Source organism: Hetaerina americana, unplaced genomic scaffold (assembly GCF_022747635.1).
Source record: "Hetaerina americana unplaced genomic scaffold, ioHetAmer1.1.p SCAF_3, whole genome shotgun sequence".
NCBI classification, from domain to species: Eukaryota; Metazoa; Arthropoda; class Insecta; order Odonata; family Calopterygidae; genus Hetaerina; species Hetaerina americana.
In genome coordinates, this window is record NW_027286874.1 from 72,428,807 (window position 1) to 72,448,703 (window position 19,897).

At 38.4% G+C, this 19,897-nt stretch overlaps 1 protein-coding gene across 3 annotated transcripts in view; it reads right to left on the bottom strand.

The window, feature by feature from the left end:
- LOC139690688 (uncharacterized) overlaps window positions 1–19,897 on the bottom strand; it is a 521,571-nt gene that overhangs the window by 21,864 nt on the left and 479,810 nt on the right. The gene's annotated exons all lie outside the window — the stretch shown is intronic.

Genomic DNA, 19,897 nt, shown 5'->3' on the forward strand with positions numbered 1-19,897 from the left:
TTAGAACTGAAAACATGAAATTAAAATTTCACTCTTACTAACAGTTTACGGATTTCGTGATTTAGGCGTTCCGAAAAATCATTCTATTGAATTTTAATATCATTATTGTCAGATACTACAATTCCACGCAGCGTATTTCGAGGATGGCAAGTAATAGGATAAACAAGGAAGCGTAATAAATAAAATAAAGGAGTTGGGATCGGAATGATACAGTGGACAATGTACTGACTTCCCGTCCTGAGGGCTTGGATTCGAATCCCGGAGGTGGCAGGATTTTCGAGTTGTATTTAGATCTCTACCTACGTGCTGCATGTAGAGAACGTCACATGGACTATGCTATTCGTCGGATGGAACGTTCAACTGCGGATCCCTTGGCGCCTTTCGTTAGGAATAGACTAATGTCGACACGAGGTTTCTCTCCCCCCTTCCTCTTTTTCCTGAATATCCTACTTATATCAAATGATCCATCTATCCCAAATTACGCAAATGATCATAGCTATTGATCACATCTAATTAATAATAATGATCATCGAGAAGTTTTATAAGTATTTTTTTTCATCAATGATGAAATCCTGTTAATGTCACAATCATCCGTAATACCAGCTGTCTCGTGTAGCGGAAGTTTCAGAACCGTAATTATTGCAGCGTGATTCCGCAGAAATCTCTCATCTCAAATGTATATCATTGTAAACCTAAAATCAAAATATGTGAAGATTTTACCTTCAAAATATTTCTAGACGCGACTAAATTGATTACGCATGGATATTTCGGATATTTTTTGATAAAATTTTACGAGAATTTGCTTGCTTCCTCATACTGAATGTGGTGAAGACTTAGGTTACCATATAAAGCAAAAATGATTGACATAGATTACCAAGTATATTAAAAGAACGGGAATTTACTTGAAAAATTTGTCCAAGGAAACCATTTGGGATTTCACCGCTCATAATGTTTCATAATATATCGAAAATTTACGACCTTCTCGAGTTTTCGGTTGCCTTTTCTATAGAAATACAAAGGGTATTAAGGGTTTTAAACTACCTTTCGGGTGATTCTTTTAGCACATTACTGAACGTGAACGAGAACGAAATACCTGCAATTTTAAATTCTTAAGGTTACACGAAATGAGGAGGAAAGGGCTTTATTGCCGAAAGAAGAATTCAACGGGATGGCGTATTTCCTCAGATGGCCCGAGGAGGCGAGGAAACGGTTGTCAAGCGCCCAAAACGGAATAAACGGGAGGTCTGGGTGCGGGCTTGCAAGGAGACAGCTTAAGGGGTGGGGGGCCTGCGGCGCGAACATCCCTTCCCATTTCTAGCCGAGGGATCTTTCCAAATATAGTGGCGACATGAAACGGCCATTCCGCAGCACAGGATTTCTCCTCTCTCAAATCCGGAATTGAGCGAGAGAGCGGGAGCAACGTAACAAGTAGAGGCTAACGTCAAGGAACAAAGGGATGTAGACAGATGTGTTGGTCCTAAACAATTTCTACTCCACATCTATTAGTTTTCTTTGGACGACAATTAAATCAATATAAGACGTTTTACGAAGCCACTAAAGCAATTGTTGAACAATCAACAATCGCTGTGCGAGGGGATTTTGTGAGGCAATTGATAATGACCTAATGAGGCAGACCTTATTTTCCGAAAAAAGTTAAAATGCGAAGGTTTACCATTATTTTGCACACTTATCAGCAATATAAGGAAATACTATCGCCTTATTTCAAAGCAGCACACATTGTACGTGTAAAGCGACAGTACTTTATAATCTTTCCGTTTGAAAAGTTTTCACATTTCCATGAATCATTTATTGCTGAGTAACTTTTTCATCGGGTTGTAAATGAAATGAATTAAACATTTAGGGACAGGTTGATTAAAAACCTATTGATCATGGTACGTAAGTATAAGATGGCTGAGATGGTTTTGTAGTTGAAAGTACCGAATTTCTAAGTCAATGCGACTACAGTGCCAGAGATTACCATGAAATGTAATACACAATGAAATTGGAAACAATTTTTTTGTATAAAGTACCAGAATGAGTTATTTCACGTATTTTAAAATACAATAAAATTATTTAGAACATTAATTAAGCTCAATCGATTAAATACAATCACAGGGAGTCAGCACATACTAGGGTTTATATTTCTTTACTATTCACGAAGCATATTTCTTTGTAAAATTTACTAGGTTTAATAAATTTGTAATTTCGATATCGATATGCATTTGATACATTATGTAAATTATCTTCATTTTGATTAATATGTAAAAAAAGAGGTGTGGCACTAATTGAACTAGATTTTTGTCTTCACCTAATGACAATTAAATATCTTCATCCTTTTTAATATGAGAATAATGAAAAAAGTATCCAGAAGCGTAGAAAACTTATACTATTAAAACTACAATTTTAAGAGAATCAAATAAACAGGAATTTTGAGATAATTTGGATACAAAAAACAAGTGGACAAATCACATATCGTTAGTTATCATAATTGGCAGGAAAGGACGATGCACAAGAGTGATCAATGTAGTTCTCCACATTATCTTGTCACTTCGTGCACGCGTAAAAGCAAAAGAATATTGGAGGAAAAAACAAGACGTCACGGCAAATCGACCTTCTAATCGACCCACTCTCCTGATTGCTTCCCTGCAAAATCGATTTCCAACTGGTCTCATTCATCCAAATGATAACATCCAAGACGTGAAAAGTAGCAGTCTCAATCAGGATACAGCGGTAATGACATTAAGCTCCCTTCAAATGCTCATGATCAAATTTCTCCTCCTGTCAGGTCGGGATTCACACATACGGAAAGTCAAAGGAGAATTTACTCGTGTTCAGAAGTTATTGCAACTTGAAATAGGGAACGGCAAAATTATGGACTGATAATTAATTGCTTAAATGGTGATTTGTAAGGTGAAACTACTTGCATCGACCTAAATAGCCGGAAAAAGTAGTGTTATTGAAACAAGTACAAATATACGTTCAGTATGTTGTGATCTCACAAGCAACGTAGAGCGCAATGCACATTCATGACTCATTTAAATTCGATTGAAAATGTAAAAATGGTAAACATATTTCACCCATAAGGAACTTATCACCCATTTCAAAAGAAAAATTGAAGAGAATATGAATGACAGCCAGTTTGGATTCAGAAAGGAACACGGAATGAAATTGGGAGTCTAAGGGTGATAAGCGAAAAAAATAGGTGTGAATTGGAACCTACATATTTGTTTTGTAGATTATAAGAAGATATTTGATGTCAACTGAAATATTCTGCTGGGGATTTAAAATATATAGGTACATGCTGGGAGGACAGAAGAACAATAAAAGAACTCTCTGCAGAACTGAATGTGCTGGAAAGAATAGGAAATGATGAGACAGATGTAATAGGTGTTGGAATCGGCGTCAGAAAAGGATGCTCTCTGTCACAATCTAAGAATAGGAAATGATGAGACAGATGTAATAGGTGTTGGAATCGGCGTCAGAAAAGGATACTGTCTGTCACAATTTATTATAAAGAGCTGACCAATAAGTCAAAGAAAAACAAGACAGTTGGGAAGAGAAATAATAAAGACAGTGAAATATATAGATGATCAAGCAGTACTGGCTGAGTCAGAAGAGGAGCTATAGTGCATGATGAAGAGTATTGTAAGAGTAATGGAGGAATCCGGAATGAGCATACAAGCTATTGTACCTGTAGGAATGATGAGAGTGTTGAGAGTTAGTAGGATGGAAGCAATCACTGACATATCCATAAAAGGAAATACTTTTGAGCAAGTTAAATAATTTCAGTGTTTGGGAAGCTTAGTAACTTGCAATGGAAGTTGTACCAAGAGAATAAGAAAGAGGATACGTAAGAAAGATTTTGAAGAGATTGAAGGACTTGTGACAGCTAGTAGAATGCCAAATAAACTGAGAAAGAGATATGCTTTGTGTTTTGTTTGGATTACGGCATCTTATGACAGAAAAAACAGAGAGAATTAAAAAGAAGGATAAAAAGTTCTTGAAATATTTTGAATTATGGTTGTGGAGGAAAATGAATCAGATACAGTGGACTAATAGACTGAGAAATGAGAAATTGTTGATGAGAATATAAGAGGAAAGAAAACTGCAGAGAGAAATGAAAAATAGAAAGACACGATGGTTGAGGCATTTATTACGACGACATTGCTTACTAATAAAACCCATAGAGGGATACACTGAAGGAAAAAGAAGAAGAAGGATTTCGCATACTTGATGGCATAAAAATTGGCAGAAGTTACATACACATTAAAGAAAATGCTCAAGACCGAGTGGGATTGAGGACATCTAATTGAAACATGTCGGATGATACATAGTTCCACTCAAAAAGAAGGGACGAGACAACTGGAATCGATTGCGACCAAAACGAATTTTATCTGCTATTTCATGAAATATATTAAATGGGTAGCAATGTGATATTCACAATTATTATATACTGACATCTTCCTGCTCGGATTGAAACGGCAAAATAAATACTGTCACCCTTAATAAAACTCAATATAGACTGTCGTGGAAAACGCCTGAAAACAAAACGATACTGCCAGACGTGGTTTGCCGTATTGCGGGTAGCATGCTTTCACGGGGTTCTCTGAAGTCGGACTTCCTACAGCCTCTGCTGCTCTTATGGCCGCCTCGCGAAAATATAATATGGGAAGGGTTTACTCTACCAGGGTCACCTTCTGACTTTACAAAACGCTGTTGAGCGGGAAAGACTGAACTCTTCCCATCACGCTCATCCGTTTATTCCCCCCACGAAACCGAACTTTCTAACGATTATACGGGCAAAATTCTTCGCTCATTTGCAGCAGTCGTTTGATATTTTCCCATATCCAGGATGGCAAGTCGAAAGGAACGCGGTGGTAACCACAGAAGTTAATCCCACGCGCTGCTCTGCTACTCCCGCGGAGACTGCCTGTGACAAGGGTTGATTAACCTCCCGCACGAACGTGAAACCCTTTCAACAAATTATAATAAGGCTCATTCTGAGCGGTGTGGGTGGGGAGTAGACGAAAGGAGGTGGTCAGGAAAACTTGTGCAGAAGGGGTAAAGGGAAGGGGACTGGGTGTGGTTGTGAATTATATGACAGTGAAGGGAGGCTGGTAGACAAAGACGAGTAAAACTCATGGGCCAGTTCGTCGCACAAAGAAGCTCAACCTATGTGTTCATTTGCAGTCGTTCATGGAGAAGAAATGAAATCACACGAAAGAAGAGCGAGGGAAATTAAAATTGAGCATAGGAAAGCTCAAAACTCAAAATTTGTTTTGGAGAAACGCAGATTATCTCCCATAAGTTATGTGACTAAGCGTGTTATGTGACTAATAAGTTATGTCACCGCTGATGTGTGCGTCCGGCTCGATTTGCATATGGAAATTGACGGACAAAGCGTTGATATTTCGTCGGATAATTACGGAAAATATGTTTCTCTCTCAAAAATAGGACATGGATTCCAAAAGAGTGAGAAACCACTGTTGAATTGGTAAAATTTAATTAATTCTCTGGAATATTCTCTCAGGTGTGAAAAACAAATCCAGTGCTAGTTATTTTGGGAGGCTTTGGATTTTTATAGGTTTGCGGAAAAAATTAAAGTGGTCATTTTCGTCACTAAGGATAATCAAGGTGCAGAGTTACAGATAAACCAGGAGGAGAGTGATAGATTAAAAGACAAAAGGCTTAGAATTATTTCTATTATTGATGAAAGGCACCAGGCTCTCGCCTATACGGTGCCTATTCATATACAACTGAAACACAAACAGTAGTAACTAAACCAAACAGTTTGTGACAGATAAAGTAAACTTCGACATCTTTTTTATACAAATACCAGCCGGTGTCACAGCAAATTGAACTACCAAAATGAATTTGACCAGTGGAAATGGTAAATTGCTTCCAATTTGTGTCAGGCCTTCCTTTTTAAAATCTATATTTCGAATTTGGGTATTTATCAACTAAATCTCGAAACTTATTGATTGCCCGTTGAGTTTGAGTCATATTAAAGCGTAGATAAAGATACGATACTTATAAAGAAAAAAACGGAAGCACTCAAATGGAAAGAGATGATTTTTGTGGTTACACTAAAACATATATTACTGGAGGGAATTAAGAAGAATTAAATCAATACATAAACTCATGCTGATTGGGCTGCTGCCATAACGCTGTGGCAAACGCCTCAGTCAGCATCTGAGGAGTAGAATTTAATTTCCTTTTGACTGAGGTTTAGCCATTTATTTTTCCAAAAATTCTGAAATTGAGTAGAGGTAAGGTAAATTACGGATAATTTAATTTATATAGAGCACAATTACGTATATTTTGCGTTTTCGACATATAAGTATAATGAAAAGAGCCAAGGCATTCTTTAGGCGACACATTTGATTCGGGAAAGAAAGGGAGCCATGTTATTTGCTGAAGATGATTTCCCAGCTGCCACCTTATTTTCAAATATACTTTGTTGAAACAATTGCATTAACATTTTTTCTGCGTGGTGATAGAGATAGAAGATGATCTTAAGAGGACGCTCGTTAAACAAGGAGAAGGTGATGAAAAAGTGAGGACTGAAGATTAAAAAAAATATAATAGCATATCCGAGAGGGGCCTTATCGATATTAAAAATCAAAATCCTGGGTTGAGAAGAGTTTTTGTGATTTGTTTGGCAAGATTATCAGTCATGAAAATTGGAAATTTGGAACTATAAGAAAAGAACAGGTAAATAAGACCTTTTACAAAATATCTTCTTGTAGAAAATTCATTAGTCTTGAAATTAGAAAAAAAACCTTATTCTGACTTGTTTATTGAGCAAAATTGTCCATACATCTGAGGTGTAATCACTGGCAAAAGCAGAAAAAAATATTAGAAGTATTGATATAAAGTTATAAATGTATATTAAATAGAAGAATAAAGTGACTAAGTGTAAAGTATACATGAGTGAACGATGGAGTAAAACCATGTAAATACTGAACAGTTGAACGGACGGACTATCCAGAAAAAATATGAGGCATTAGACGGGGAGTCTCCGGATGAGATCCTCGAAGAAAGTAACGTATCCCGTGAAAATATGATCACCAGCAAAGAGGCAGGGTGGTTTGGTGCAACGCTGCGTCAAGCCAGGGTTTTAGAATTGATTAGGATTGATGATGAAACGTAGTCCTGAGTGCGTGAAAACTTCCACCTAGGTAGCTTGCCTTTAATTTGGCGCGATGAAAGAAGGAAGATGGGGAAATTGAGTTGGCCGAGATGAAAAGGCTGAGCAAGCGGGAAAAAGAGAAGATAATGAGATGGAAAAATGGGTTGGGCGTGGAGTAGGAGGAAAAAAGGAACGGAGGCCTTTGGAAAATGAAACGGCGAAGTGATAAGGGGGGATAGGGGGAGGACAACCGGGGAGGGAGTCAGTGTAGTGAGTTCGAGGTGGGGAAGAGGAGGCAGTGGGAACGGATCGGTGGAGTGACAAGAGTTTTCGCCGATAAGGAGGTTAATGGAACCACCGCGGAGTGGACTCGCGGGTTCCATTGGGTGCGAAAATTGCAAATTCCAAAAACCAAAAAAGAATTGATAACGCCCTATTTTAGTGGTAGAAGAGAGAAGTCAGATCGCAGGTTCACGTCAAATCGATTGAGAGTGAGTGCGGTATTTGGCATTTTCACAGTACGAAATTGGGTCTTGCAAACACCTACTTATGCACTGATTTGCATTTGGGTTGAAATAACTATCCTTTTCAATTGACCAAATTATTTTGATCAAATAATTACTGTTTCATTGTTTAATCCGATAGTGAATAAAATTACTTCCATGCAATGATTTAACGCAAATATACAAATGTTTAATTTAAGTGAATTGAAATTTTCAACGCGAATTAGTTCACCCAGCAACCCTGACGAAAATTAAATAGGTGTAATGGAAAATGTACAGCCATTAGAATTTGAAAATATAATTCGACATAATGCACCGATGGGTAACTTATATTAACGATAATAAGCTTAACGGTCCTCTTTGCGCGTTATATTGAGCATAGAAATTTCATAGGAATTTATATTGCCTGCGAAGACTTGGTACCATATATCTCCTTAGTGACCGAAAAGAAATAGGTTAATGATGGAATCAATTTCTGGTAATCAAATAGCATGAATTAAAACGTAAAAATATGATTCGTTTGGACAATTAGCTAAAGAAATTCCCTTTGGACTCCATGGAGGAGGTTGGCGAGTAGAAGGTTTTAAGCATGATGAAAAATCATTGGGGTAGAAAGGAGGATAGATATGCTTGTAACGGTGTGAAGATGAAATGATAAGGAAAGAGGCATTTTAAATTCATCCAAGGAACATTTTAAATTCCATTAAGAACTTGAAAAGACCGAGGATAAGACGGTTATTTATTGGTGAAGGAGAACATGACGCAATAATCTCACTGAATTTCACCATAAATCGATTAAGGCCGTTTTCAGTTTTAATTTGGAAATCGAGTGAATCTCCTTTACATCTTCTCAGTTTGCATTCTCACAACGAGTAAATCAATATGTTTCCTATTCAGATGCTCTGAAAAACTGGCTGGCTCACATGAACTCCGTGAGACATAAAAATTAGTGAAGTCAAGTAGTCTAAAACCTAGTTACACAAAGTCTTTACCCAAGAGAGGATAAATTATGGATAGAATATAAATAATTTTAAATGAATCGTTTAATAGACACTATTAAAGGAGAAAAAAGTCTATATAGGCGTGTGTGGTTAGCATAAGGAGAGATTGAACGGTTAATCAAAGAAAGTACGTTTCAAAAATGGAATCATGTGTAGACCTGGGAAGCGACACTCTAGTCTAATGTCCGTCTTTTGCTAAAGAAAGGCTTTATGCAGTCAAATATATTTAAGAAACTATATTAATAGTGAATGAATGCAATTATCATAATATTAAATGAAAATGTCTCTTTTAGCATCCTTGACACTGAATAGGATATTACAAGACAGAAAAATGTTTAGCGCGAGGACCCTTTAGGAATAATAATCCTTGCTCTGCCACCTACAAGGGGAGTTAATTAGAGAGAAAATATCTCTGAGCTGTTTATTGATGTTCTAGGAACAAGCATCACTTTAATGCCCTTAATTGATAGTCGGCATGTTAGATTTTTGCATGGAAAACTATACTTAAAGTTAAACCGGTAATAAGTTGATTTTTATCTTTTAAAAAATATTGTCAATGGAAATAAAAATTTTTCTCATAAAGGATTCAAATTGATTACTAACTCGGTACTGAGGAAGACAACTTTGAAGGATGAACTTAAAATACTTGCAATACGACTGAAGTTTCCGGCTTTAGTAGTTTAATACCTTTTCAGAACTTTCTAGCTACTAATAATTGAGAAAGGGCCTAGCCCTCTTTCCGATTTCAACTCAGGGCTTATAAAGGTAGAAATTGTGATGAAAATCTATTTTCTGCCGAATAAAATAAATTAAATAGCTAAATATTTCTCTTTTATTGACTGATGATCTCTATTCAAAAATGCAGAAACGTTTTGCGCAGTGAGGTCCTTTAAAGGCTTCCATTCCAACTTGAGCCATTGCTAATAGGAGAGAGAGACAATATTAACATTATATCGTAAAAAAATCGTCTACGGAATGTCTAAATACTTTTTTTCAGTGCAAATTTGCAATCCTTAAATTTTAATTAGTTCTAATTAAATGAGAATAGGATATTAAACGACAGAAAAATGTTTAGCGCAAAGACCTATACCTTTAGGAACAATAAACCTTACTCTGCCACTTACAAAGGAAGTTAATTAGGAGAGTGTGGATTGAGACTGGCATGAACGTGGCAGTTTCCCGTTAATTCTGAAGACGGATACGTTGGAGATGAGGATCTGAAAGAAATTTGAACGTAGGGAGCAAGAGAAGAAAAAAATCGACTGAATTGATTCGGTGTTTCAGAGACAGAACCACTCTGGGGTAAAAGGCAGGAATTGAGGTTGTTTCCTAACACAAGAAATCTTAAGATAAGCATCAGTCTTGAAAGCCAGGGAAAATAATTAGGTAGGATTAATGAGAGCAGGAGGCGACATGAGTATGAGGGCATGTAGAGCAAAGTCGAATAGAAGAAACTGAAAAACTATGACTACAGGAATAAAAACAAGGATTCATTCACGGTGAGAAAAACCTTAGAATTAAAAGAAAAACTCAAAACAAACCCGTGTAAAAAGTTAAAGAAAAACTACCTACGTGCTGAATTAATATAGATCTGCGAATCTCACAATGGCGGTGCGGGACTATAAGCCAGCAGCCAAAGACGAACTTTTAACATCATTTTTCTCATATGAAAAATATGTTAAATCGCGTTTTATTTTTTAAAATTATTTTCATGTTGAAGTAAAAAAAGTTGTAAGCTTAGGATGGCTTCTAAAACAGAAAATATTTCAGGTCCGCCAGAGAAAAATAACATTATAAGATTGCTGTTTAATAAAGGTAGTCGTAAATGTTATACGGTTCATTGTGCAAAATTTAATTCGTTTTAAGCTTGGTGTGTAATATATGTACATGTGGTAAAAGTTGCAATGATTTGAGTCAATCATTGCAACAGTGGCAGGTATGGAAATTTGGTGGCAATTTTAACCATGAGCAGTTCGTCCAAACACGATTCTGATAATAAAAAAAGCCTCCCACGAAGATTTTTATTCCAATTGGTTAACAGGATAAAGTCACATGGGGCTAGATCTGGAATATAGAGAGTATGAGGAACACACTTCACGCTCAATTTCTCGTGGTGTTTAGCAACAACATTTGCCATGTGGGACCGTGCATTATTGTGGTGCAGCGTCCAGCCTGTTGCTTTGAATTATATCCATTTAGCGATTGAAATGACAAAGGAGAATTTTCAGTACATCCCTACAGTATGTTCCATTTACGGTTGAGAGTACTGGTATGACATGCTAATACATCGTTCCAAGAATTTCGAAAAAAGTGATATGAACATAACTTTGCCAGCAGAACCCATGGCTTTTGTTTTGGTGTTGGTGATGCCGGAGATTCTCACAGAAAGCATTGCTGTTTGCTTTCAGGATCAGAATGATGAAGTCTAGTATCATCTGCAGTGATTATTTCGAAAGGAAATCCTCATCTTTCTTTAATACCAACTTCTGCGAACAAACCTGTAAGTGAACGCTCTTGTCCGATTATGAGCATTCTCGTAACCTACTCCGCACGTACAGATCTCATGAAAATTTTTTCTGCTGACAACATGTGAGTGGCGTCCAATTAAATGTTCAATATTTTTTATTGAGCTTTTATTGGTATTTGACGAGTATTAATTTAATATATACTTCCGTAAGGGCAGTGGCCAGATCTCCGAGTCAATATTCCGCTGAAATTGTCTGTTTCCCGTATTTAAACATTTCAAATCATCTTCTAGCTTTATTATAGAGAAGAAAAGACTTTCCATAAAAATGCTGTAGCATTACATAGGCCTCAGCTGACGATTTGTTTCAGCAAAATCAAACATTCAATGCAGCATCCCGTGTTTCCTCCATCGTTCCCGAAGGTTAGTAGAACACATTTCAACTTGTAACGGCTGTCGCCGACGCAATGCTTAGGTCACGTCGATGAAAATTATACCACGTTAATAAGCAATGTGAAGATAAAAATATATTACAACCATAATTTTTTGCTTAATAAAGTTTGTACTTTTAAATAAAAACTTACAAACTCATTTTATTCAACAGGTCTCGTAGAAGGAGGGAGACAGTACGAAACAGCCAAATGGCTTACTAAATGTACGTATCGAGTTTTGGGAGCGCATAGATAGAATGAACATTATCATATTAACAAACTCCACAGATATCCCTCAATTGGGGTGCTTGTTATCAATGATGTGCCTCGTATTTGCGAATAAACGTGAATTGTTACTTAACATTACTTCCTCTTGAACGTGGCACGGTGACAATAGGAACCAGTTCATTGTTAAAATGTCACATTCGTGAAGGGCAGACAAGAGATGGAGGAAACATTTAAACGCCGACAATAAATTACAGGGAGATGGAATAATTACTTGCCTAGAAACGTGGAATTTGGAAAACTTAACTAAAATAGAAAAATGCCGATACCAGTTTTCTTCAATTAAAACTATGTTTCTAGAATTGTATATAGTAACGAATTGGCATAAAACGGAGTAATTTACAGAAATGCCAATGGTAAGTGGATGAGGTTTTATGGATAGGTTTTTGGAGAATTTTAGTCCAATTGATTATAAATTGAGCTAATCGACGAAATAAAGGAGCTGACTGTCATTATGAGTAGGTATATTATGAACGTGCCTAAATAAAATATTATGTTTTGAAACGCGATCTGTTTCATATTAACGTTAGTAAAATCAAGCAAACACAATATTTTGTCTTTTTAAATCATTGGCCAAATTTAGAGGGATCACAGCAACAAAAACATACATTTTGATTCGGAAATAACGAAAATGCCCATGGTTTAAAATATGTTCCGAGAGAGCGTGAATTCAAGGCACTCTACCTATTTAAGATGGATTGTTATGGATGGTCAATAACAACCATCATATTTTAATTTTCTCATGAAATTCCTCTTTTTCGCCGTATATTCTTTACTTCTTCAGTTCATTGTAACTTCAACCTCGATACCTTCTACATAAATCCTATTCTCCTCTCACTATTCCGCTTACCCAGCGTTCTACCTTCTATCGCGGCCTTAAACATCCTTCTCAGTATTTCTTCCAACCTTTGTTTTCTTCCTTTTTCAATTTAAACCCAGCAAATTCAGCTCTATCCTTATTCCATACCGCAAGCATTACTCCTATAAAGTAATCAATAATAACTGCCATCCCTTAACCGTCTGAAAAATAATACTAGATCATTTGCAAACCTGACTTAATCTTCTCTCTATCCCCTCCTACTACAATTTGAAGCCTTTTGTATGCTAATCTTAATATTTCCTCTGCATATAAAAAAACAATTTTTGGCGATAACGGGGAACACTATTACACTACTCCCCTCTTAGATATTCACATTCTTTCCCACGGAGAAAAGTAAGAGGGATCCAGATCGAGGACCCCGACTTCAAAGATTTTCCAATAGTCAGTAAAATTTCTTTTCCGCTAAAGCTAAAATTTGTTATTCATAAAGTCAAAAGAATAGCTACCTTAGGATCCATAAAAACCCCAATTTACACGTTAACGGAGAGGAAGAGAGAGATAGAGAGAGAGAGAGGGATTGCCGGAAAATTCCCATCATTCTGAAGTTTTTGATATTTGTATTTTGATCACGGTTTACAGTGGAGATTTGTTCGTTATGTCAGTCATATGTTATTCTTATTGCTCAAAAAAGAGTAAAAAAATTTGAAAAATTCAAAATGAACGCAGAAACAAAGCCAAAATACTTTTAAAAGTGCCATTCCCCGTCTATCCATGCTTTCAGACTCCTTGGAGGGCCAATTCTAGTTCCAAAAAGAGCCTAGAGTATGTGCCTCCATGCATATGAAAATGAAATTCCCTGCGAGAGGCAGACTATCGCCTTGTAATAGTAGCGATACACAAAATAACAGGGCTCAGCACGGGAGGGAGTCTATTCGCGTGTATACATACGTAAATAACACTCAATAAATAAACACAAACAGAAATAAATAAATATTTAAGTGACTACTTTTAAAATTCCAATTTTTTACCACTTTGTTAGTCTGATTCACACACATTTCATTACGCCATTAATTTAGTTTTTTTTAAGTGCAGTGAAATCATTAATGCGCACGTCAGACATACGCTGTTAAAACGCTCGGAAGTCGAAGGAGATAAGATAAAACGCGCCGACTGAAGTACGGACGCAATGAGAATGAGAGGATCGAGCAGACACGGCCGGGTGAGCAGGTGGGGAACGATGGACACGGGTGTGTCGGGTTGGGCGTGGCCGATGGCCATTGTTTGTTGCGGAGACAAGGGGAAAGTGTTTTCATTTTTGTCCCGGAGCGGAGGGTCAAGGTCGTAATGGATGCAAGCGGGAGGGGGCATTCAGAGGAGACATAGTCGGAGAGGAGGATATCGAGAAAAATAAACTAATAGGACGTGGAGTACTATTATTATTCGTGACTATGTGGGTGGGTTTCGCATGGTGAGGGTAAGAGAGATGGTGAAGCCTCGAGGGATGGCCCTGGTTGGAATCGCGATTGGGTCCGCCAGCACGTGAGCGAAGATGTGGGATGAACGGTGGGAGAGGAGAGAATGGTGAGATTCCTAATCCCCCGGTAAGGGTGAGATGGAAAATAGAGAGGTGAATGAAAACGAGTCGAAAGTCTTCTGCTTTGTTCCGATCCAGAGAACGCGGATCCACTCGCCTCCCTCCGCTCACCGCTTTCCGCCCCCTCACGCATCTCATTCCACGCCTTCCAAATCAACCCTCTAGCAGCCGAGGAAACCCGAGGCGATGATCACCTCCTTTTTTTTCAGCGCCCAGTCTCGTGGATGGAGGGAAATGTTGGGGGGCGGCCAGAGTGTACACTCTGGCCGTGGGTGCGCGCACCTCCCGGCATTGGTCTTTCCGGAACGATCGATGTCGGAGTGAAGTTTTGCAGCAGCGCAGGCGATCCAATTTGTTTAAATGTCGGGTAGACTTGGCGAAAATAAAAAAATAAAAAATGCTTGAACTCGGCGAGGGAGGCTAAGGGAGAACTCTCAAATGTTCGATGCACCCAAAATGTTACGCACAGTTCGCTGAGTTCAAAAAGGCGTCGGGAATCGGTAATTTTTTTCCCACCAACTTCTCTCCCCCTTGCCAACCATTCTCCATTTCTGGATAGACGTGCTGCAGGTTTTACGACGCTACATTGGTCATTCGATTTTTTCATCGTAGTCGGTCGGATTTAAAGCGGAGCCGAACGAGAAGGTAGAGGCAGATTTTACCTGTTTCGATGCATCAGAGACGACATATTTGCGGCGATGCAAAGAGAGCAAGAATGTTGGTGGTCGAAAATGTTCAATAAGTTCGTCCAACAAGAATACTGTGGCCACTCTTTGGTAAAGAAAAGTGCAACCAACGTACCGCGAAGGCTTGCTTTATGTTTATAATAATTCGTTTGATCGTTAGAGCGAGCTTATTAAATTACTGGCCACACGTGTGAGCTGATGTCGTTAAGCTCCGGCCTATATTTTAGACGTGGACGAATGGATATGTTAATATTTTAAGGAGTTTGCGCAGAATAGGCGAGACTTCTGAGGTGGCCCACATTTTTTTTTATAACAGCTCTCCCAAAGTATTGATCACGTTAGGTTCAAAAGAAAAATTACTGCGAGATTTTCTGAACAAAAAAGTAAATTTCACGATCGATGCACATAAATTCTACCCGGCGAAGGCACCACCTTTCTGTTCGAGTGGATATTGCTTTCACTCGATGAAATTCCAGGAGAGAACGGTCGATCAAATTTGTAGGAAATAAAAACGCCTTCGTCTTGTCCTCAATGCATTGCTGAATGTTCAATAATGATTAGCTAGGAAGCAAAATTATCCCGAGTAACCTTTGTCCATAGAAAGAGTGCACAGTTTTATCTAACTTGGGTGCACTTAAAATAACATAGATACTTGTTTCTCTATGAATATCCCCTTTTCGCCCGTGCCTTCTTTTCACGGCACGGCAACACACGATAGAGAATGATACATAATATGACGGATGAAAACAAGATATTGTGAATAACAAAATTAAGAAAAGATTTCTGACATCGGACGAGGATGTTCTCCCAGGAGTGACAAAGAAGTTCACCTTCAAAGATAGAGGTAGAGTTATAGACAGCGAGGAATGAGAACGAGATAGTTTTGTGTCGGTCAATACCCATTCGACGAAAAAGTCAGCCTTTAACCAGTTCACGGCAATACTATGAAGCAGTTAGCACCCAATAGGACAAGATATAAAACCGAGATCATTCAGCTTGCGATTTTAATATTACATCAATAAACTTTGTTACAATTGAGAAGGTTTAATGTAACAAAAAACCTATGCATTTTCAAACATTTTCTTTTATGGTTGACCATGGTCCATTGTAATGCAAAATATAGACAAAGAAATACAAAATAATCATGGTAAGTATATCATATTTTTGTTTTCATTTACGTTCCAAAATGAACTGTTTCCTTCATTCAAGTCAAGTAAATCTAAGATCATTCCCTATACTTGTCAAAAATAATTGTTACTTCAGTTTAAGGCTACTACAAACTGATCTGTGGGTGAAACACTATAAAATATTCAATTCTTCAATGATCAGTTACATGGAGGTTCATGTCCTTAAAATAAAGACAACATACATTTCTCCATCACAATTATTAATTAGGTATAACTAGTTTCAACGGATATACATTCTTCTTGTAGTCTATGCCTTCTGCAGGAGAGTATATTTACCTACTTTTTCTCAAGTAAAAATTATGTAACTGAAGTTGATGTCCATACTTTGAAACTAATTGCACCAATTAAATTTTAATGAAACAGCGTTCCTCGTTTCACGAACTTAAATGTGCCCTTAATATTGCTCTAGTTAATGCAAAAGTTCGGACTGGAATAAAGAGAACTCGAGATTTGAAAAGCACAGACTTGGTGCAGTCACTAAACACCCATCCCCAATAAAGTGACGAGGAACGGGACATTTTATATTTTCCGCATTCACGTACATGCCGTCAAGGCATTTTGCTAGTCGACGGAGTAATCTATTGCAAGAAACGCCCGCCGGCGCTTTGATACATCCTCTGGCTCGGGCCTCAACGTTGCCCAGTGCACAATAGCGTTTCTCTTAATTTACTCGCAGTGCTCAGGCTAACCGGCGAGGTCCAACGTCCCGGAACGGTCGTCCGTTTCTTTTAAACGGGATCCGAGTCACCTGTTCGCGGATACGAGCTGACACGGCAGCCAGCCTAGGGAGACCACTGCATTTAATGACGCGAGTTGCTCTCTCGGACGAAAAGGAGGAAGGGGTCGGTCGGCAGAGGGCGGGGGGGGAAGAAGAGTGAGAGAAAAGTCGAGTCGGGCGGGGAAAATGTCTCCTCTCTACCCTACGCGGACGCCGTGGAGCGTGCATAAACGAGAGATAATTCGTACCCTATATGGAGTCGGTCGTGACGACTAGGACAAGGGAGAAGTAGAGAGAATGAATGAGTGACAGACGGTGAAGCGGATGAGGGAAGTGAAGATTTGTTCTCTAAAACAGCGATGGATCGAGAATAAGGACGAGAAAGAGAGACAGAGGAATGGAGAGGCACTGAGGGAAAAGCAAAGGGGGAAAACTCCGAGAAAGAGATGAAACGACGTGGTTGTGAGTTGGGGTTAAGGCAAGGTGGAGTGGTTGTCGTTCGGAGATGGAAGTACCGTTGAGTCCCACTTCGTTGCTCGGAGCGAGGCCGGAGATGTACACGGGCGGCGGGAGAAGTCCAGGTAGTAAACGACTAAAGGAGATGTGAGGAAAGACCTCGGGACGGTAATGAAATGAGAACGAGGGGGGTGAGAGTCGGAGGGGGTGGGGCGTGGTGGTGGAGGAAGACATGGATGTTAAAGATAGGAAGAGAGCAGCTGAGAAAAAATACATGGACTCCCAGCAGCAGTGAAAATAATTATTCCATCTCAGATGGTAGCACTCCAAACATGGACGGATTGGTACTTCTTTTGGTAACTTGCATTTCAATATTATTTTTTATGAACCAAATCCTTTTGTTGGACGGCTGAACGATGATGTTTCCCATTAATTCTACAGTTTTCTCTCCGCTCAACCTTAAGCCAGCGGCATCAAGACCATTTGTATTTTTTCCGCAACCCAAAATTCAAATATCCGTGCACCCAGAGACCTTTTGCCGCGGGACAGCGCCTCGAGCCTCCTGCGACCTTTTAGAATTCCATTGGGGTCGCTTAGTGGCCCTTGACTTGGAATTTGTTTTTTTACTGAAGATCTAAAGAGCAAAATGTTCTCCGAGTACCACAGATCACTTTCATGGCATTGACGTGGAGACTTAGAAGACTTGAACGAGGGAAGATGAATTAAATTTCATGAGTCTTCCTCAACACGCGATATTATGATGCAAGTAAACATTCAAACGGGTAGCACTCATTCTATTCACATGGCTCGATTAGGCGAGAACAAAAATTGGGTTTTTCAGAGAACACAAAGGCTCACATTACTGACACGATATTCATAGTCTACGGAACACGTTACCACGATAAATCAATATTCCTTTATCTGCAATTACCTTTACCTCCCAGACAAAATTGGGAGCCCAGGTACTCGCTACGGACGAGGGTCAAGGACGAGGTACGAGGAGAAAAAATGATAAAAGAATTTAGTGTTTTGAAAAGATCTGAAGGGATTACGAGCATGAGAAAAAAACATTGAATTGGAGAACCGATACAAGCCAACTTGTGTCCCGTCCCTTGACTGCTAAATCTGACCCTTGATGACGGAACACTTAGTTGCTATATTTCCGCGACTTCCGCTATCAATAGGCGTAATAACGTATCATGTTTGCTCTACCGTCACTGTCAACATAAGAAGAGTATTATAGGAGTTGTAGCATTTTTCCTTATTATTTGCGAATGAAATTACACTGGATTGCTTGGCCATATTTTCCCTATACCATACATTCGGTCGGTCTCTTTTGTTGTCTCTCACAAATCGCTATGGCTCCCAAATTTGTAGGAAAATTTGACTTTAAAATTATTTTCAAAAGCTCTACCCCTTGGAGGAAAAACACGATTCAGCCATAAAAATCAATGACGTCAATGTGAAATAAAATAAAATAATGTCTTAATCTGTTGAGAGCTTGACACTTGCACATATCAGTCAATAACAGACCTGGAGTATTTCAAAGTTTTTTTCAATGAATGATTATAGCAGTAGCAATGCTTAAGTGCTAATGTTAAACTGTTTCTAAATCTCCTACAGCTGCTGGCCCTTTTTCTCGTGAAATATCGTACTTAACGCGCCAACGAATGGCTCACGCACGTAGTTCATACTTTTCTCTCGCAAATAAAATAATGAAAAATTAAAAAAATCTGATACAGCTACATTTAAACTCTCGTGGTGGTATAAATGACATGACTCGGTAGTTATAAAAATTACTTACTAAGAGATTGCAGCGAAAATACTAGTGTTGGAAGTCATTCTTCCCCAGATTCCTATTATGGTTCTAATTGAATCAATCACGACTTCATATAAATTTCATTCATAAACAAAAACAAATAATGAGGTTAATGCTGAGATGCAACTTCCAATTTGCTCGAGTGCTCTAGTATATTAAACTTCTATTTCTCTTTAAGTCCCCCCTCCCACTTCCCACTCCCCCCACTGCCTTGCTTATTCCTCCGACACATGACATTTCACGCAAACCGGTTCCAGATGCTTTCAACAGAGTTATACTATATGCTCGGAAGCTTACCATTTATTCCCCAAAGAATTTGAAATTTTTCAGGTTATTGCGTTGGAAGTACCGGGTTTTAACCTTTGACTACTTCAGCAACTAATTCGTTGTTACGTGGTTCAATGACTTCTACCTTTTACATGAACCATAAGTTATATATCCAATGCGTATTTCTTCCGGATAGGTTGCTTGCCCGAAGAGGAATTTATCAAGACAATATTTTACGAATTTATCATGGTATGTCTCCATGAGGTAGAATATGCATACGATAGGTTTTAGGTGAGCGAAATACCTTAAGGTCCGGTGTAATGGAAAATATTTCGATTATAGAGGTGTGGTGCAGTAAATCACAGAAGGTTTGGAAAAAGGAATTTGGAAACTCCTGAAAATTGGAAGAAATAAGTGAATGTTAAAAATTTTGGAGGAGGTGAAAAAGGTCTCTTGACTGATTGTTGAATAAGGTTTATGAGCACTTTTAGCGCAATGAGCGTTAGGGTGCTGGGCATCAATGACTACTGAAAT